At 53.5% G+C, this 21,207-nt stretch overlaps 1 protein-coding gene across 12 annotated transcripts in view; it reads left to right on the forward strand.

Annotated features, from left to right (window-relative positions):
• The window catches only part of TFEB (transcription factor EB), a 92,167-nt gene that overhangs the window by 19,927 nt on the left and 51,033 nt on the right, over positions 1–21,207 (forward strand). For 2 of the 12 annotated variants that reach the window (XM_075910341.2, XM_075910344.2), the window contains exon 1: positions 1,059–3,075. The exons of 7 other annotated variants lie outside the window; for them this stretch is intronic. The gene's annotated coding sequence lies outside the window, so the exon portion shown is untranslated. 3 more of the 12 variants (XR_012897896.2, XM_075910351.2, XM_075910349.2) reach the window with 3 other exon arrangements.

Consider the following 21,207-nt stretch of genomic DNA (forward strand, 5'->3'; position numbering starts at 1 on the left):
ATTGAGTCCTTTCCACACAGGTACAGGTTGGATATTAGGAAAAACTATTTCCTTAGGCGGGTGGGGAAGCACTGGGATGGGTTCCCTAGGGAGGGGGTGGAATCTCCATCCCTAGAGGTGTTTAAGTCTCGGCTTGACACAGCCCTGGCTGGGTTGATTTAGTTGGGATTGGTTCTGCCTTGGGCAGGGGCTGGACTTGATGACTCTTGAGGTCTCTTCCAGCTCTATGAGGTGGCAACGTGTCCGCAAGCTGCGAGGTGAACGGAGAGCTAAACCGACAGCCTGGCTGGGGACCAAGCACGTGTCCTTATTCTCAGGTCAGGATCAGGATCTGACCAAACAGGCCCAGCCACTGGGCTAGGATGTGATTCATTTGCAAGGGCAAATGCAAATAACAGAGCCCACTCATCTCTGAAGTGCACCTTGGGTCCCCAGGGACTTTGCAATGACTGTGGGCACAGTCGCTGTTTTCCCTGCTGTAGCCTTCTCATTGTTCCCACTGGGAACATGCTTGAGGGTCTGGCCATTGGAATGTCTGGTCCTGCTCAGAATGGGTCTAAGTGACAGGGGCATTAAAATGCTGTCACTTTGCCTAATATAGGGCTCTGATGACAGAGTCCCGCTAGAGACAGCAGCGGGGAGTTCTGGGGGGAAATCAGGGGAGTTTTACGGGAGAAGGTAGCGTAGGCAAGGTCGGCGTGAGAGAGGATTTGGTCCTGTGACTTTTCACTAGTTGTGGCTGTGGGACTTGAAACTAGCGTCCTCTGTTTCGTTAACTCTGTCACTAAGGTGTGCTGCCCAGGGCAACAGTGCTCGGTTGCAATGTCTTGGTGGTTTCTCTGGTGCCGGAAGTGCCATCTTTGAATCATAGACTCCTAGGGCTGGAAGAGACCTCAGGAGTCGAATCCAGCCTCTTGCCCAAAGCAGGACCAACCCCAACTAAATCATCCCAGCCAGGGCTTTGTCAAGCCGGGACTTAAAAACCTCCAGGGATGGAGGTTCCACCCCCTCCCTAGGGAACCCATCCCAGTGCTTCCCCACCCTCCTAGGGAAATAGTTTTTCCTAATATTTAACCTAGACCTTCCCCACTACAACTTGAGACCATTGCTCCTTGTTCTGCCATCTGCTACCCCTTTGAACAGCCTCTCTTCATCCTCTTTGGAACCCTCCTTCAGGAAGTTGAAGGCTGTTATCAAATCCCCCCTCACTCTTCTCTTCTGCAGACTAAATAAGCCCAGATCCCTCAGCCTCTCCTCATAGGTCAAGTGCTCCAGCCCCCTAATCATTTTGGTTTCCCTCCGCTGGACCCTCTCCAAAGCGTCTACATCCTTTCTATAGTGGGGGAGATGGGGCCAGATGTGGTCTCACCAGAGCTGAATAAAGGGGAATAATCACTTCTCTGGATCTGCTGGCAATGTTCCTCCTAATGCACCCTAATATGCCATTAGCCTTCTTGGCTACAAAGGTGCCCTGTTGACTCATGTCCAGCTTCTCATCCACTGCAGTCCCCAGGTCCTTTTCTGCTGAACTGCTACTTAGCCACTTGGTCCCCATCCTGTAACAATGCTTGGGATTCTTCCGTCCCAAGTGCTGGACTCTGCACTTGTCCTTGTTGAACCTCATCAGATTTCTTTTGGCCCAATCCTCCAATCCTAGGTCACTCTGGACTCTATCCCTGCCCTCCAATCTACCTCTTCTCCTAGCTTAGTATCATCCACAAACTTAGGGGTGAGGTGTGAAATCAAGGCACTGACCCTTGTGGTCAATAAACATCACATGCCCTTTATTTGGCAAGAATACAGATGTTAGTCTCAGAGTCCTGGGAAAATTCCAGTGTGGGTTACTGGGTCCTTCCTATTAAAATTCCTCCTTCTCCCCCTGCAGTTTCAGGTAGGTCCATGATTCTTCCTGCTGCTGCTTGGAATTGCTATGCAGCTGTTAAACAACTCTGTGCTTCTCTGCATTTCACCTGTAGGAGCTGGGAGTGCTCTTAAGTTCTTAAAGCGCTTTGAGAGCCTTTTGGACAAAGGGCAAGTATAGTACCGAAAGCACCGGTGTTGCGGGGTCAGTGTCCCACAGACTCTCCCTGTCCTTGGATATGTCACATCACCTGTCTTTGCCTCAATTTCTCGGTTAGTAAAATGTAGTGGATAATTCCTGCCATGCCAGGAAGTTGCATGGCTTGGTTGATAAATGTCTGTGCAGCGCTTTGCTATCAGTGGTCAGACGTTGCAAAGGAAAGGGGGAGTAGTATTTACTGCCGGCTCGTTAGTCTCTATGGGAGGTGTGCGTGCCTAGTGATCAGAGAAGAGGAGTGGACTCAGGCCTCTTTGGTTCTGTTTGTGCTTCTGCCAGTGACTGCTTGTTTGGCCTTGGTCCATTTCTGTGGTTTTGTTTCATACCTAGTTTTGCTTATCTGTAAAAGGAGGCTAATGACCTGTCTTGAAGGGCGGGTGGTGAAGCTTTATTGATTTTTATGGCTGTAAGATATTGTATGATCCTGGGATAATATAGTGTCCTGGATGTTATGCAGGCCATGATGAGACTGTGCCTGGGCTAAACAGAGCTGCTGTAGCCAGTGAGGAATCATAGACCCACACCCTCAACCTCCCGCCACCATACCTGTGTGACTGCAAAATCACTGTCCCTTCCCGCAAATCACAGCTCTGATTCCCTGCAGCGAGTGGGCCGCAGGCGGGAGGTGCGGGGATATGCGCCTCTCTCTTCGGAGAGGTCACAGACCGTGCGGTAGGAGGGCTGGAGATGTGGTGACGCCTCGTGGCCCTTGGCTCTATATATTTATTTCCTTTAGCTGGCTGAGTAATTTCTTCGTCACGCTAAGCGAATGAGACAACCAGCTCTGGGGCCTTTTGCAACTTCCTCTTCCCGCTGCTGCCGGGCGCTAAATTAGAAGCAGGGCCCTGAAAAATGAGGAAATGCAGGTCCCGGGGAAGAGTCAGCCAGATCGCCCCGGACGGTGACGGGGGGATACGACTGGGTGTCCCCGTCCTGGCAGGGATCTGAGCTCATTTCTCCACTCTTCCTGGCTGCTGGGAGCCACGCTCGGCATTCAGGTAATGAACGCTGTGAGCAGTGAGCATGTGGCACGTTCCTCCATCCCCGCACCCCATGGGTGGCAGATGGAGCAGCACGCCCTGCTGTCGTAGAGGGGGGTGCGGGTGCAGAGGGACTGTGCGATACAGGGCGTTCTGGGTCCCTCGTGCTGGAAGCGGGGTTTGAAAGCGGGTGTGGTTTCCAGGGCTATGTTTAAGTGCCGGGGCCTCGGTTGGTGGGGCGCCTTGTAGCCAGCTCTGGGTGGGGAGGAGAGAAAGGCTCTGCAACTTCATGGTGCCTCCAGAGAGCACTGTGATTGTGGGACTGTTCAGGAAGGCAGGGGGACCTGTCCGGAGGAAGCTGGGTGTCTGAGCTTTTGGCTGGCTGTTGTCCTTACAGTTTCATAGTGGGAAAACAAGAACAAACCAGACCCGCTGGTCACGAAGGGCTGAGGGTAGGAAAGGCCTCTCGATGCACCGAGTCTCAGCTCTGTGCCCTTCCTCAGTTGCTGGGCCTTGGCGGCTCTGTGTTGTGAACCAGACAGGAAGGTGGTCAGAAGTTTAGGAGGAGGTTGGGGTAATTTCATCCCCCCCCATGTTTGTGTGCCTCCCTTGTCATCACTCCCAGCATCACGCAGTGCCCTATGGGCACCAGCCCTGCCAGCACCGGCCGTGCAGCGCAGCCTTTGCAGTGCGCCGAGCGCAGAATGACAACCGCGGGGTAGAACCCGCCGTGCTAGCTAAGGTGCTTGCTTTTCGCTGGCTGGAGGATGCCAGCTGGGGTGTGTGTGTGCAGTGCCTATTGTGACAGCTGTGTGCGGGGGAGGGAGGGCAGTGAGCCCAATCTAGAATAGCCGGCTGAGAGGTGCAGCGGTGAAGTGGCCTCCATGCCAGCTGCGAGTACGTCCCCCTCTCTGAACCCTCCTGGCTCTGGCATCCCGAACGCCCCTTGCTGCTGGCGCAGATCTAGAGCCGGGACACCCGGCATGCCCTTCCCTCCCTGTCAGCTTGTGGTGTGACCCTACCCCTCAGTGTTGAAAGCACCAGCCGAGACCTGCACCACTGGGCCTTGGAGCCGCCGTGGGCCGCCTCTACGTTTTAACCCTGAGGATGGTGGCGACTCTTCCTTTAAACTGGGTGGGGCTCTGAGCCCATAGCAGCTGCTTGGCTGGGCTGAGTTTGGGTGCTCCTGTTTTTTAAGGGTGTCTGTATATCTCTTGAGTCTGCTTCCTGGGCTTCGCGCAGGGGTTTTGGTGCCGCCCGGCCCACCCATGGGTGGGCACTGCCCTTTCCTTCCCTGATTCTTAGTGGCATTCAGAAAAGAGAAACAAGGAAGGAAGATGGCTTTTTTTTGTATAAAGAAACAGTTATTTTCACTTCTTTCTTTACTGTTTCCTTTCCTAAACACTTGTGTTTATCAATGAAGCAGCACAAACTGAGAATCAAAGGTCAGATCTCCCCCCCCTTTCTCCTCCCCCGGCTTTCCCCTGTAGCTCCCTGGTGCAACCACCCCACTGCCTGAGAGTCAATATTCAATTGATCTTTCCATTCATAAAACACCGTGATCAGTCATAGCTGGGTGACTCAGGGGACTGGCAATGGGCTACGGGGCCTCCCCCTTTCTCAGCCTGCAATTTGTCTCTGTTTAGCTGACCCGTGTGGAATCAGTGTGGTGGCTTGTCGTTCAGTTTCTGACTGAAGGGTGTCGAAGGCACCACTGTTAATTCCGTGGGTCAGGTGTCTCAGCAGAAAGGGTTCCTTCTGCCCCCTAGAGGTCCTCTGAGGGCAGGGTTGTGGGGCAAGAAGCTTGCCCTGCTGCGCGTAGCTCTGTGGATTAGACTCGAGGGCAGGCCTATCTGTTCCTCCATTAGTGATCCTGTCCGCCTGTGCGTAGCCTCCAGGGCCTGGTGCCCAGGGATGTAACTCTTTGCAAACCTGATGTTTTGGTGACACCAGATTATACAGCCTCACCTCCCTGTAGCTGCACAGCCGCTCTGCTTTGAGCACTCAGACTGTACCCTGAAAAGATGGGGCTGGCCTATGCCGGATGGAGGGTATTCATAGCAGAGAACCATGCTAAGTATATTGCAACCAAGAGACTGCTCGGCCCCTCTGCCTTATAGCTTTTGGTTGTGGGCTGTGTGGGGATAATCTGTGGACCGTGCATTAAATGTGGCTTCCCCCGTGTGGCCCAGCTTCTCCTCTGCTGCGTAGGGCGGCGTTCCTGCCACCCTGCGTCTGTCAGCCCCTCACCAGCGCTGCTGCAGAGCTTGCTTGGAGAGGCGGCAGCGCCTCCCTCTCTCCCACCCCCACATGGAACACGCTGTGTCCACCGCGTGGAATTCAGAGTGGAGGCGCCACGAAGGGCCGCTAAAGTCTGCACTGCATACCTCGTTGGCAGCCTCCCGGAGCGAGTGCCACAATAAGGCTGGCAGCGGGCTCCCCTTGGCGAGGGTAAGGGCCAGTAACCTGAGCCGTCCCGTGTGCTGTGCATGGGCTATATCTGGACACGGGCTCGTTGCACGGTTTATTTTTAACCCTGGGTTTTATTTTGTTCAGTTCCACTGGTTGGCTCAGACTTCCCCCTGCTCCTTCGGTGGCCAGGAAGGGCCCGTTGCTTGGGAGACCGGGATGGTAGGCGTTTGGGGGGCATGTTCAGGGTGGCAGCACCTTGCTGTGTGGAGGAGAAGCTGGGCCATTGGCAGCCTGGGCGGTAGGCTGCCGTTCCTGCTGCCTAAGTAAAGACGGGGCATATTTTGGAGACAACGGAGCGATAATGAGCTGCAGATCAAGGGCAGCAGAGCTCGGGAACAAGGCAGTTCCACAAACCTGGTCAGTTGCCAAGTGGTGGCTGTGCGCAACTTTGGAAAATTCAGCCTGTTGCCAAGCAACAGGAGTTGCTGTCTGTTGGGAGATTCGCAAACAGTCAGTGAAAACGACTCACGGGGGTCGGATTCTCGGATCTTCCCAACAGGTGTCGTTTTGCATCTGGAGTGCAAAACCCCTCCGCTCCCACGGCCGGTAATGGCTTTGTACCTACTTTGTGCTCATGTTGCAGGGGTGCAAATGCCATCTCAGCATTGCAGTAGGGAATCAGACCCTGGGGCTTTCATCCCCTGGTGGCAGGTGCTATATAAAACCAGTCCTAGAGAGTAGTGGCCAGTTGTGTTCTTGGTTACATCAGCTCTGTTCTTTGGTGGAAATTATTCCAGAAGGACTCTCGTGCAAATGAGAGAACTTATAAAACTACAAGCCCTGTGAACATTGGAAAAGATCCATCAGCAAAACGTGTGTCAGTAAATAACTCAGAGTTTTAAGGAAGAGTAATTTTTTATACTGGCATCACCCTTTGTATTTTAGTCCATTAATTTAATTTGTTTACACAGCAGCTTTGCCCCAAAGGATCCCAAATCACTTCACAAACTTAAGGCATGATCCTGCAAACCTATAAGACAATAGGGGCTAGTCTATAGCACAAAATTAGGTTGGCTTAGCTACATGGCTCAAGGCTGTGACCCTTGCTAAGAGACGTGGATTTACTGCATCGATGGAAGAACCCCTTCTGTCGCTGCAGTAAATATCTATGCTGTAGCATTTCTAGCATAAATATCCGCCAGCTTTTTCCAAAGAGCTCCAGGCCAGATTTTCAAGTGCTTAGCACCCAGGAGTGGGGTCAGGTTTTCCAAAGGACTGAGCACCTAACCGTGCTTTGAAAAATTCGGCCATTTATTATGCTACCGAAATGGGAGCACAGCTCTTTAGCGTAGCTGATCTCCAGCTGTGGTCCATTCTATATAAATCCAAATTGGATCCAAATTCAGAACCCTCCGGTAGATGACTGTTGGGCAGCGTTGCTGTGCGCTGTTAAGAGCAGCAGCATTCCACCCCAGATATAGTTGCATTTGAGTGGTATGGAAGTGCTCCACCTGTAGAATTTGAAGATCAACTTCTAATGCTCCCTGGGATCCTTTAGGATTGATGAGTGTGAATCGGATTGTTCTTTATTCCTGTGTAAATCTGGAGTGGCTGCATTAGTACCCAGGGAGTGATATAGGGGTTCCCATGGGTGGCCGGCATGCTAGGCGGCGGAAGGCGTTGCCTTCCTAAACTGCCAGCCTGGCTCCACCCACACTCCATCCCCAGAAATCTGCTGTAGGCATATGGGGGCAGAGTGTTGCTGCCCCCAGCGCCTGCCCTTCCTGTGCTCCAGGGACAGGGAGTGAGGGGCTGCCCTCCCTCCTTAGAGCCCAGGAAGACTCCACATGCTGCCCTCCTTCCCCACCGTACGAATTAGCTGGTCCCCACCGTGATGTGCCCCTGCCAGCCGAGGAGAAGCAGCTTTCTGCACTGCCGAATTCCTGGCCTGACCCTCAGCCGCGGCTCTGCAAGGCTCCCCTTTGTGGCTCAAGGCTGAACACACTGTGTCTTTGTTAGCCTCAGCGGGGTCGGAACGCGGAGCACGTCAGCTGCTGAGTATCGCTGCTTCTGAGTGGGCCCCGCCGTCCCCCAGGCTGGGAGCAAAGTCATGGGCTGTGTAGAAGGGTGAGCAGCCCGTCACCGCAGGCACACCTAGCACCCTGATGCTAGGGGCCAGAGTAGCCGGGGGCCAGGCCCTAGGTATCCAGTTCCTAATGCACATTGGGCCCTGCTCATGCCGGTCAGGACTTTTTTCCTTTCTCCGTCTCCCTTACTGTTCTGCACCTGCTTCCTGAGTTTAGGATCCACCCTTGTCTCACCATTCCGGGCTGTAGTGTCCATCGGGACGAGGGGATAAACAGGCCCCAGAAATCCCAACAGGACTCCTGAACATGTATTCTTGCCCCACAGCTGACCAGACCCGTCTCCTTGTCCCTACTGCTTGCCTTCTGCCCGACCCCAGGTTTCCCTGAGGCAGGGGCTGCCAGCCACCCGTATTTTCCCAGGCTCGGGACTTCGTCTGAATCACGCGAGGCCGAGCCCTCTGAAACATCTCGAAAGCAGGCTGGCTGGGACAGCTGTGAGGTAATTTGCAGTATCTACTTCAAATCCCCACCCCCATCGAAAGCTGTTTGTGCTGTCTCTTCATCGAGTGTCAATAGGCATCGCTCTGTTGACTTGAAGCTAAGAATCTGGTCTTCTGAGAAACACGGACCGTGCACCTGCCTGATGGGATCCTGGCCCGTGACCGAGGCTCCTAGGTGCTGTGGTGCTGCACATGCTAAATAATTGGCCATGATGCAGGAGATGCAGTGCAGCTAGGGGAAAGGGGAAGTTATCCTACGGCTGGCTTGGGGTCAGACCAGACATAGCAACACATGCTATCTAGAGAAGTTCACACACAGCATGGGTATGGGTGCTCTGACAGCATGGGACAGAGCAGCTAGTGACCTTAACAGGGCTAGAATAGGGTGTTAACCGAATGTTCCCTCTAATCTTTTCTATCCATGTGTGGAATAATTTTTTTGATGTGCACCGAGGCATGTGAGGCTGCACACTACCATGATAAATATAAATCCTAGCTGTGGCCACTCTGCTGATCAGTAGAGTGGCATTTGAATTTCTGAGTGGCCGCACAAGTTCACAGCTTACAGGGAATGCTGGTGTTAACCCCTTAGTGCCTGCTGTGCAGCCAAAAATGCGATTGGCAATGAGTTAAAGGCACCAGGAAGAAAGTTTCCCTCTAAGCAGCATTGTTGGCCCCGGAAGCTGGGGCTGGAGGTACCTGCTAATGGGGAGGGGAGTGATACTGATTGACCCAACCCCTGTGGGGGTGTGTGTTCTTGGGACCCTCTCTGACATCTGTCCAGCCTAGGATGCCTCTGTCTCTCCCCACTGTCAACATGAGATTCGGTGTCTTCCTGACTATATAGAAGCTTAGAATCCAGGGGAGGGTCACCCAGGGACACAGCCTGATCGAAGTGATGTAAGGACAGCCCTGTTCTGCCCCTGCTCTGCTGTCCCCGCCCCTGCTCCTCCTCTTCCCCCAGGGGACTAGTGGGGCTGAGGGTCTGCCGCTGGTAGCTGCTGTCTTCCCTCCTCTCCTGCACTCGCTGGCACTGGCGGGGCAAGTGGAGCAACGTGGCTCCAGCCAGCTTTGCTCCCCTGGCCATATCCCCCCGCTGGCTGCTGCCTGCCCCTTGCTCCTCCTGGCTGTGGCTCTTGGGAGCACAGCCCATTGTGCCCTCCCCTGCCTCACCTATGACCCCAGATGCTGCTTCAGGGGGAGAGTCTCATTCCCAAAAGCATGCTGGGTCCCCCACTCTTCTCCACTTTCTCTTCTGTCTGTAGAGCCAGTGGCCTTCAGAGCTTCCTGCCCTAGGGCTGGCACATGCCTTCCAGAGGCTCACCCCTCTGAGTTCCTTCCTCTGTTTCTCAGCCCCAGGTCAGCAGCACCAGCCAGGGGTTTGTGGGACCTGGCGTCATCTGAGAACGTGATCCTAGTTCCGCTTGCTGGAGCCCCGACCCTGAGCTTCCAGCCCGAAGGTGGCTCCTGGAAGTGTCCCCCCAGATCTCTGTTTCAGATGTTCCCCCTCCCCAGATTCTGGGCAGAGGGCAAAGAAGTTCTATTCTATTTTCCTCCTTTTTCTCTTCCTTTCTCTGCTTCTCCACTCCCTTCTCTTTTGTCCCCTCTTCCTCTCTCTCCCTTGTCTGCATTCTTATCCTTTCCTTTCTCCGTTGTTTGTTTCCTTCCCTACACGTGTCTCCCTGATCCCCTTCCCCTCTTTTCTTTTGCAAGTCCTCTGCCCTTACTTCTCGGTGACTGACAGGAGGCACTGCTCAGACGTGGCCAGTGGGAACAGGTGCTTGGGCAGCAGGGCTGAAAGGAAACCCAATCCCATTGGCAGGACTGCCGCCTTGCTGGCTGACCGCTGATGCACCCTACAAGCGCAGAGGCAGGCCTCCGGGCTGCTGACCACAGAGCAGCTAGCAGGTGTCGTTTCATTGGGAGGCATGATTACCTAGATTCATGTCAGGCCCTGCCTAACCCAGATGGGCCCTCTGCCTGCCCTCACCCAGGCTTAATCTGGGTTTAGACTCCATTGTGATTGCGCTATGACCGGTAAGACCTTCCACAATGAAGGGAACTTTTTTCTCTGCCTCTTTCCAGAGGTCCGCCCTCTGCGAGCCACTTTTGTCCTGCTTTGGTGGAAAGGCCACCAGGTGTGCATGGGCTCTGCCCTCCGGTATCAGATTGCAGCTGCAGGAAGGCAGGGAGCTAACAGAGATGGGGAAGGGGTTACAAAAGCGGGGAACATGGCTGGAGTGGTGGATTGAATGAGGCAAGGTGACGGGATGAGAGCTGGAACCTGAAAATGATCTGAGCTGTAATCCACCTCACCTATGTCTGTCCGTCCTTAGATCTAGTTTGTCTGTAGCTGGCTGGTTCTAGATCGCTCTGTCTGGGCCAGGCCCCCAGCTGGCATAAATGGCAAAGGCAATGGGACTGTGCCAGCTGACCCCATCAGTGGATCTCACCAATAATACTCCAAGGCCCCAGTCAGGATCAGGACCAATAATTTTTCCCATCTAAATGCGGAATAAATGTGTGCGCCAAGCCACATGTGGATGCGTACCACCAGTAGAAAAGAGGATGTAAACTTATGGTTAAAAAGTTACCTGGTTAAACATCACATTTAACAGGCTCACTGGGCCAGGGCCAGGGTGGCTGCTTGGGGTGGGCTAGGCTGGAGCAGCCCCCTGCCTGTGGCACAGTGCAGCCAGCGCTGGTTTACCAGTTACCCAGGTAAGCATGCCGGTAAAGTTACCTATTTACATACCTAGTAGAAACACATGCTGCAGGCTTTGAGCGCTCTGCTACTCAGCTGGGCAGCATTTCAATCTCCTGGGTGGCCGGCCAAGCACTCGGCTTGTAGGAAACAGTGCTCAGGGCCCCATTGTGCTGGGTGCTATGTGCATAAAGCGTCTTGCTGGGGGCCCTTCTGTTTTAAGGTTCTCGGCTTTTTCCCTGAAGAAACCTGTTCCCATTTAGCTTCACGAGAAGGTCAGGGCCACTGAGGTTCCCTAGCACTGATCTGTGACCCTAAGGGGCTGAGATCCCGGATCTAGGGTGGTACCAGATGCGTGTAGCAGAGGCTACATAGACTGCTTTTGTGCTGGATGTGCAGGTCTCTTTGTTAGAATGTACGGAGGTGGGGTGCCTGGCCTGGATTGTGTTGGTCAGGATGCCGAGGCTAATGCCTCTCATCTTGCAAAGAATAAATAGGATCTTTAAAGGCCCACAGCTCGCTGGGACCTCGCTTGTGGGCCTGGCCTATAAGGCTGCACTGCTTTGGGCTGGTGGTTTGGTTTGCCCTCGGAGGGAAGAGCGCCTCCTAGTGACTCACCAGCATCATGTCCTGCTGCACTCTGGATTTTCCGAGGAGGGAGAGGGGGTGCTCTCCTCCAAGCAAAGAGGGCACCCCCCAGCTGAGGCCAAGCGGGCTCATGAGACCCCATTCTGTGGTGGCCGAACTCCAGACTTGAGTTGGGTGTCTTTTCCGGTTTTCACGGCCCTTGTGACTCCGGTGGTTTTCATTCTCCTTCTCTCAGATCTGTGGGCCTCCCCCCGCCCCGGGCTGCGGGTGAGTCAGAGCAAAAGCAGAAGCTGCTGAGCGCTACAGAGGGTGAAGCCAAGCAGAACCGGCTGGGCTATTTTAAAACTGGCCCAAATTTCCCCCTCCCCATTTCACATGAGGGGCCTGGCCCCACTTCGGCTTCCCTTTTCCCCTGCCCTCACCTCTCCCGCTCCTCAGGTGATGGGCTCAGGAATTTCCTAAGGGGAAATGGCAGAATTCTCTGCTCACCCCACCCCCTCTTTCTTGTAAAGCAAGCTCACGGTGAGGGGAAGGAGAGATGCAGTGAGTGGTGTGGATTCCTGGTCTGTGCTCACGTAGCTCCCTTCTACCAGTGACCAGCAATCACCGTCGTGAGACTCTTGCCAGATCTCTCCTGTCTTGTACGTCAAGTGCAAGTTCTTCAGGGCAGGAACTCTGTTCTGTGCACATCCAGTGCTCAGCACAGTGCGGCTCTGGCCTTAGTCTAGGCCTTGGTGTCCAACACAGTAGCCGTTAGCCGCATGTGGCTATTTGGCTAGTTGAGTGTGGCTAGTTGGCTCCCAAAATTATGTACGTTTTCAGAATAATGTGGCTAGTTTGCTATAGCAGTAGCCACTGTAATGGCTACTGTTTCAAAACTTTTTGGGCGCCATGGGACTAGAGCCTCTAGGTCAGGGCTACTCAACACGTGGCCTGTGGGCTGCATGCGGCCTGTGACCCATTTGTTTGCGGCCTGCGGGGCAGTTTGGGTTTATGCAGGGCTCAACACACGGCCCGCAGGTGGGATCCTTTGAATATGGCCTCTACTGGGAACACGCTCCACAGTGGCGAGGTGTCTCCAGGTGGGGTGAGCATTGAAAGATGCAAGCGGGCAATCTGGCTAGAACAGACAGGTACAGGATGTCAGCATTTCTAGCGGAAGGGATAGCTCAATGGTTTGAGCATTGGCCTGCTAAACTCAGAGTTGTGAGTTCAATCCTTGAGGGGCCCATTTAGGGATCTGGGGCAAATCTGTGAGGGCAGGGGACTGGACTTGGTGACCTCTTAAGGTCCCTTCCAGCTCTATGGGATATGTATATCTCCATAAATATTTTTTATTTTATTAGCCCCCAGGGAAGAGGTGCCGGGAGCACTGGGGCATTGTGGGCAGTGCTTTGTATTTATCCCCCCATCAGTGTGAAATAAGCTATTTGCATGTACAGGACTCGCCAAGCGGCGGCGAGCCCCGCTCGCCAGCCATGCGGTTCTGCGAGCTGCGCATGTGTAGATCGCGCTGCGCGTGCGCAGATCGCGCTGCGCTGGCTGTGCCGACTTGTAATCTACTCGCCACGGGCGAGTAGATTACATGATTTGTCGAGCCTTGTGCATGTATATGCAACGACACTTAAGTTGTGGCCCTCGACATATGCTGGGAGTATCATTGTGGCCCTCGGGTCTTCCAAAGTTGAGTAGCCCTGCTCTAGGTGCTACAGCCTCTAGGTGTTGGACCTCCCTGGTCTGGCACCCTTGGGACCTGATTGGTCCCGAACGAGGGGATTTGTTGGACCAGGGGAGGTCCCCTGTCATTGGCTCCCTGCCCCTCCCTACTGCTGGGTACCCCCAGGCTCGAACTCTGGCCCTGGATCCACTGTTGCTGGCCTCCGGCACCAGCCCGCCGCTCCCGGCCCAGCTTGGGCTCCCTGGAGCTGGAGCTCCCTGCTGTGCAGCTGCGGCTGGAGCACTCCACTGAGCTGCCAGATCCTCCTGCCGCACTCCTAGCTTTGCCACCAGACCTCCCTGTCCCTGGGCTCTGTGGTCCAGCAACATCCGTGGTCCTGCCGGACCAGAGAGTTCCGGTTTAGGGAGGGTACAACCTGTACTGTGATTAGAAATTATGAGCAATGCTGGTGGCCCCGAAGTATCAAGAAAGCTGTGCAAAGAGTTTGCGCCGGCTGAGCCGATCGGGATCGATCTATCTCTGGTTAGCTCACTAGCCGCAAACCCCAGTGTGTCCTTGCCGGTGCCTGGTATTGGTGGTAGGAGATGTGACTAGAAGACCTGGTGGTGGCTTCCGTTTGTTTGTTTGGCGTATGCGATCGAGTGAGGCTGACCCACCCCATTCTAACCACCCGCATTCAAGGAAGGACTTGCCTAAGCGTGAGGGTCAGCAACACCGGCCGCAAAGCATTGATGGCTGACTCAGGACTACTCCGGCATGTAAATAAGGTCCTTGGTCAAAATTTCCCATAGATGGTTTTCCTGCCCCTGACCTGTTTCACACCTGTGCAAGGTAACCTCCTTGCCACCTGCTAATCTGCATCCGTCCTCGGTGCTGGTGCACGTTCCTGTGGTCTTTGTTCTGTTGCTATTTCAGATGCTTTCATAGCCATCCCAGGCTGGATCTGGGAAAGCACAGAGTATCCTCCGTGCCCCAGTGGGAAGTGAAAGCATTCAGCTCCTCACAGAATTCGCACCTCTCCTGCTTCACCTTTTCTCTCTCTTCCATCTCCTGCTTGCTACAGCAAGGAGGGAGAAATGCAAACCTGGCGAGAATCCTGGGGTCAGGAGGAGCAGAGTCCCTTAGGGGTGTGGAGGCACACGTCACTGGGGGCTCTGATCCTGTGGTGATGAAGGGACCGTGGGAACGTCCGGATTGATACTGCGCTCTGTTGCAATGCCATGGATCTGGAGAAACCCCATGGAAATCAGCACAGCTGATCCGTGTTCATGTCATTGTCGCTGGAAGTAGGGTCTGGACTGGGCATGTTGCTGGGTGTTGAGTAGGGATGTAAAGGACTAGTCGACTATCCAATAAGCGCATGCTTATTGGATAGTCGACAAGATAGTCGACTAGTTGCTCCCCCACCTCCCTTGCTGCCTCTATCAGTGGAGCCCGGGGTCAGCTGGGGAGTGCCTGGGCTCCGCATGGCATTTCAAAGCGGCAGTGCCTTGTGGAGCCCAGGATCAGCACTCCCCACCTGACCCTGGGCTCCACGCCGCATTCCAATTTTGAAACGCACAAGAGTCCCCACTGGGGTTCTTGTACATTTCGAAGGCGGAAGTGCCCGTCGACTAATCGAGTAGTTGATGGAAATTCCATTGACTACTTGACTAACCAATTAATCGTTAATTAACATCCCTAGTGTTGGGGATAGATGCCATCATTCTGTCTGCGCTGCCTGGATCCGTGCCCGGAGGAGAATGGGCTTTGGGCTACAGCGACGTACAGTCTCTGCCCGGGGCAGGAAGGGAGGCAGGTTCTGGCCTACTGCAATTATCTGAGACACGCCTGCGTTCTATCATTTGAGGTGGGTGGTCACGGCTCTGCACACATCACATGACTCCCCTCCCCGAAATTTATAATGCAGCCTGTTTTGTCTCTGAAGGGCCCAAAGTGGGCTGCTGGCATCCTGTCGGACCCTGTCTCTGTTTCTGCAGACAGCGGCAGACTCATCCTGGAGATAAGCAGGGTTTCCCCAATGCCCTAGGGTGAGAGCCATTCTGGGCTTTCATTTCCTGCTCCTCCCTCTCCCATCCTGCCTGCTGCTAGGCTTATCCTAACTGAGGCTTTGTCTACACTACACACAGGTGAGCTGACAGTCTCGCCAGGCCCTTAGGCAAGGTGGGGTGGGCACAGCTTTGCACTTCTGGAAGGGGTGGGCCCTCAGGTAGCGGGGCAGGGCTAGAGCAGCCCAGATTGTACTCCCCCCCCCCCCCCCGCCTCCCGCCAACCAGCGCCATCTGGCCTGCGCTATGTGGGACTCTGGAGGTAATTTAAAGAGACGGAGGCTCCATGGTGGTAGCGGTGGGAGCCCTGGGCCGCTTTGAATTGCCGGGCCCCAGGGCAGTTGTCCCCTTCCCGATGGCGGGCCTGGCGGCACAGCTTTTAGTGACACGGCCGTGTTGCTAAACATCAGGCAGTGTAGCTGCTTTTGGTTGGCTCTTTTGCCCGCAAGAGGGCTCCTGCCGACAACGCGCTGTTTGCACTGGCCCTCACTGTGGCAAAACTTTTGTCTTTTGTGGGACCGGGGTTAGCACCCCTGAACCACAGAAGTTTTGTCCTTCTGTTGCCAGTGTCGACTTGGCCTTTGGCTCAAAGAAGCTTCCCCCTCTTTGGGTGCTTCCAGCACCTGCTGAGCTGGGGATGCAAATTCAGAGCCTCCAATGGCAGCAGCAACTCCTTTTGTTTCCTTCCTCGCTACCCCACCCTGCTGCCCCCTCCTATTGTGCCTCAGCCCTGACCCAAGGGGACGCACCTGTGCATGTGAGAGAGGAATTGGGCATCTCTGTTCCAGTCCGGCCTTGGCCTGGTGGCTCTTAGCTAGTGCTGGTGGGTTCTGTGCTGTGGTTATGGGTGGACTGAGACTCATTCTCATCACAGAGTTGACCAGGATTTGAAATCAGTCTTCCTAGGCCACCCTGTCCTTAGTGGAAGGGACTGTTAACTGCTTTGTTGCCAACACGCGTACTGGGCGGCTGTGTCTAGACTGGCAAAATGCAGGACAATGTAGCACTTTAAAGACTAACAAGATGGTTTATTAGATGATGAGCTTTCGTGGGCCAGACCCACTTCCTCAGATCAAATAGTGGGTCTGGCCCACGAAAGCTCATCATCTAATAAACCATCTTGTTAGTCTTTAAAGTGCTACATTGTCCTGCATTTTGCTTCAACTACCCCAGACTAACACGGCTACATTTCTATCACTAGACTGGCAAGTTTTTCCGCAAAATCATCTGATTTTGCGGAAAAACTTGCCAGCTGTCTACACTGGCCGTTTGAATTTCCGCAAGAACACTGACGATTTCATGTGTGTTCATTTTTTTTAATTGTATCCTTTGGTATATATGGTTGTGACTATTTTCTTCCACTATTTGATCTGAGGAAGTGGGTCTGGCCCACGAAAGCTCATCACCTCCTAATAAACCATCTTGTTAGTCTTTAAAGTGCTACATTGTCCTGCATTTTGCTTCACTGACGATCTCATGTAAGATCGTCAGTGTTCTTGTGGAAATACTGTGCTGCTCCCGTTCGGGCAAAAGCCCTCTTGCGCAAATCATTTGCGCAAGAGGGCCAGTGTAAACAGCATAGTACTGTTTTCTGCAAAAAAGTCCCGATCGCAAAAATGGCGATTGGGGCTTTTTTGCGGAAAACTGCATCTAGATTGGCCACGGACGCTTTTCTGCAAAAAGTGCTTTTGCGGAAAAGCGTCCTGCCAATCTAGACGCGATTTTTCCGAAAATGCTTTTAATGGAAAACTTTTCCGTTAAAAGCATTTTCGGAAAATCATGCCAGTGTAGACTTAGCCGGCCTGTTCCTGGGACATGCTCCTCCAGGGGAGGGTTTCATGTTCACTTGCTCTCCTGGCTGTCTAGAGTGGTGGTGTGGCTTTCGCTGTTTAACAGGGAAGCAATTTAGACACAAAGTGCTGTTGGGTTCCCCCAAGGTGGGAACGTTTGATTTGTTGCTGCTTTGTAAGGCTTTTCCTTCCACTGGGCGCTTGTTCAGGATTATTGTTTCTCACTTGCGTTACCCGGGACATATCCACACTCCACCTCATTTTATTAGTTGCAGGCCACTTTGCTATTATTTCTCCATCCCTGGGGCATGTATTTCTGCTCTTCCCTTGACTCTGCTAACCCTCCAAGCTTATAGCAGCGTCATGCAAATTTCACCATGTCCTCTGCTCTGTCTTCTAGATAGTTTGCAAAAGTCATCTAACTAAGATGACACTTAATACCCCTCCCAACCGGAGTCCATGAGCACTCTCTTCCCTCCTCTCGCCCCCCTCCTCATCCTCCGCGAAATGAACCACCACGTATAATTAATTACCTTCCTCTCCCCGTTCAGTAGCCAGCTTTTGATCCATGTAATCGTATTTCTGTCCAAGCCAGCTTGATTTAATTTCCCCCTTAGGATATCGCGTGGCACTGTGTATCAGATGCCTCATTGAAATCCAGATATATTATATCCACCATGTCCTCTTTGTCTGACATTTATGTATTTTGTTTAAATAGAAAACCCCTTCAGATTTGTCTGGCTACATTTATTCCTAAGTAAACCCCGGGTTGTTTGGCGTCTTATGTTTCCCCTTTAAATATTTCCTCATTCCTTTTGGCAGAGGTTGTGAGTTAACTGGCAAAGAGGGGCACTAGCCTGATTGTTCTTTGTTCCCTCTTTTAAGTGACTAGTGCTTTTGGATGCCTGGTAAGAGATACTGTAAAGGGACAGAGGAACTTAGCATTGCCTGATAATCAGCCCCCTCTGCAGGGTCTCAGGTTGGGAACCTCAAACTTTTGGCCTGCAGATGTAAAACACAAGCCTTGCCTTTCTGTAGGTTGTTAGAGACCAAGGATGTCCTGGGGTAAGGAAACTACTCAAGGATTTGGGAGACCTGGGGTCAGTTTCCTGCTCTGCCACAGACTTCCTGTGAGAGCTGGGGCAAGTCACTTAACTATAACGCAGTACATTCTGCCTATGCCTCTTTGACCCTCCCTCCCCATGCCAGGGATGAGGTCATAAGGAGCCCTTTCACCAGCTTGCATTTGGGCATGCAATGTCTTTTCCTAGGGGGCCTCTTCCACACTCTTTAGGGCCCCCTTTACGCACGACAGGGCCTTTACATAGCTGAGAATCACTCCCCTTGTCTTTTGATTAGTAGTCCAGTGTCCAATCCTCCTCCCCTCCCCCGGATCATGTGGGTCTCTTTTGTGATGTTAACCCAGGTGTCCTGGACGAATTCCCATTGGTTTAATTGCACCCTGCCACCTCGAGTACCCTTTACAGTTTCCACTGTACCTGCTTTCTCCAAAATGCAGTGCTGTTGTAGCACATTCTTTAACAGCTGCCTGCATTTTGCTTCAGAGGTGGTTGCATGGTAGTAGTGGGTGCATTGGTTGCTAACACAGCAGTAATTCTGCAGTAAGGGGATGGAAGTGTTTCCATTCTGCCTAGTTTTGACATGTCCCCACCCCCTAGAACATTAAAGTGCTTTGGGACCCTTCTGAAATTTAAGCCATTATCTGGGCATCTGGGCTGGGTTTATTATCCAGAGCTGTTGATTTGTTTGGGTATGTTTCCATATAGGGGAGTAAAGATGTGGTACTTAAAACCGATACACCTGTTCAGACTGCGTCTCCATGTACCCCACACCTTCCAGATACATAGCATTAGCCTTGCTTTGCAAAGGGGGAGTATGAGGCGCAGAGAATTGAGGGGCCTTGTTGTGGTCAGAAAGCCACTGAGGGAGCCCAGGAGTCCTGGTTCCGAGTAAGGATGCAAATGGATTACTCATCCCCTTCCCCCACCCCCCGCTGCCTCTGTAGGAGAGGCAGCAGGGAGGGGGAGCAAAACAGGAGCTGGCGCTGGGGGGAGCAGGCTTAAAAGCCGGTTTCCTCCCAGTGCCATCTCTGCCATGCCGCTGCCTCCTTCCTCCTTCTCATGCAGAGGCAGCGGGGAGGGGGAGTAAGTAGTCGAGTAATCCATTTACGCTCTTTCTCGGAACCAGGAAGATCAGAGGCAGCGCGGAGTGTGGATACAGGAGGCTGCTGTGAAGCCGCCCTGCCCTTAGCGGGCCAAGGCTGTTCCAGCAGCAGCTCCTGTCTGTGGGGGTCCCAGCGTGGACTGAGGCTGCTGCTGCCGCCAAGCACCCCTGTTCATGTGGCCCCAGCTGTCCGCAGGCAGGGGCTGCTGGACCTTGTGTGAGCCAGGACTGAGCAGTCTCTGCTTGCGCCAGTCTGGGACGCTGCGCCTCTGCATTTTGGAGCCCAGCGAGCTCTTTCTACCTTTTAAAATGCAGAGCCGCAGCCATGCTCCCACTGTGGCTCTGCAGTGGGCCCCCTTATCGACTGTTTGCGTAGTCAGTACTAATTGTATCGACTCTACCATTAGCCAGAGCGCCGCTATTTAACACCCTTAGTTCTGAGGGGTGTGCCTTAACAGCACCATCCTGGCTCAAGCCTCCTTTATCAGCAGCGGATTCCTTGGGTGCCCTTGGAGGAGAGAGAGGCAAAGCTCAGAACCGAATGAAAGCACCCTCCATGGGGCACTTGGTAGTGTCACAGTTCATGGCAACGACACGTCTTGACTGCATGGGAATGAGAGCCCCTTCTCCATGACCATTCTCAGCTCCTTAAAAGTCCATTCAGAAGTATACAAGGAAACGTCCCTTCCCTGAGTTGTCAGACGCACTGCTCCTGCTGCTGTATTGGGCACCGCCTGCCTTATGTATCGCTGCTAACATCTCTCCTCCTCCCATCCCCGCTACCTGCCTTCAGCCACTGCAGTCTGGAGGAAAAATTCTGCTTTGAACTAGGGAGGTGAATAGTTAACTGGTTAGCATCACCCTTACCTGGTGATGCAGACCAGCTAACATGCGGGGGCTGGAACAGCCCCCCCGCCCCGCCCCGCCTGACACAGGCAGGAGGTGCTCAAGTCTGGCTGGAACAACCCTTGCCCAGGCCCCATTTAAGTGGTTAACAGGTTAAACATAACGTTTAACTGGTTAACCGATGAAACAGGATTTTACATCCTTCCTTTGACCTACCCACCGTCTTTCCCAGGGGGCGGGTGATGGGTGTCCTATGTGGAGTGGAATGGGACTTGGGTTCAGTTCCACAGCCTGCATGGGGGTGTGGTTAGGGCTTTGGTTCCCAAACCTTTCCCTGAGGAGATCCACCAACTTCATTCTGTCTTTGTAGGTGACTCACCGTTACACACGCACCCTCTGCCCAGACACCGCAACCCACCGTTTGGGTCACACTTGTCCAGTGGGTAGAGCAGATGCTCACAACATAGGACTCCTGGCTCTTTCGTTGACTCCATCCCCATCCTGTAAAATGGGGATGATCCCGCTGAGCTGTACCTGCCTCGCAACACGGAGGAGGCAGTGATGCCCCCGTGTTTTAGAAACAGCATGGCCCAGGTGGGGTGGCTCCCCCTGGAACCCCCTGGTTTCTGCAGGCTTCTTTAGCACTGCTTCACTGCACCTCAATGGGCTCGCATCCCCTTTGTATGGACAAACAAGAGCCCTGTCTGTGTCGGGCTGCGTTGCTCTCCGTCGCCTTGCGCTGCCTCTCTCGCCTCCAGACCCTGGTGTGCAGGCTGGTGGGACAGAAGGGGCATTGTTTGCATTGTTCGAGGGCGAAAGGTTTCACTCTGGCTTGGGTTTTAATTATGCCTGACGCTGTCCCCACCGCCGTCCGATGGGGAGCACCTCTGGGGCTAGGGGTGAAGGGAGCCGGATGAGGCTCATGTTAGATAAGCTAAGAGATGGGGCACGGTTAAACTGCGTCATTCCCCTTCCTGTGCCTGGCTCTTTTCGTCCTGTTTCTCTCCCTCGCACTCTCTCCCTTTCTTCTTCTCTTTTGGGTCCACCAGCAGCACATGAATGGGATTTCCCTTGAAATCCAGAAATAATTCACGGGCTGCATACCCTCTTTCTTCTCCCTCTCAACTTTCCCTTTGTGGTTCCCCTGCAATCCACAGCTGGATTCCTAACCCGTGGGTTTCTCCAGTAACAAGAGACGTCAGCTGGAAATGCTCCTTTCCACGGGAGTAAGAAGCAGTCTTAGGTCTGGGCAGGAGGAGACATGGGATGAATGTTTGGAGCCCTGACCGGTCCCTTGTCTCGGAGCTGGGAAG

This window comes from Pelodiscus sinensis, chromosome 27 (genome assembly GCF_052426305.1).
Source record: "Pelodiscus sinensis isolate ZL-2025 chromosome 27, ASM5242630v1, whole genome shotgun sequence".
NCBI lineage: Eukaryota > Metazoa > Chordata > Testudines > Trionychidae > Pelodiscus > Pelodiscus sinensis.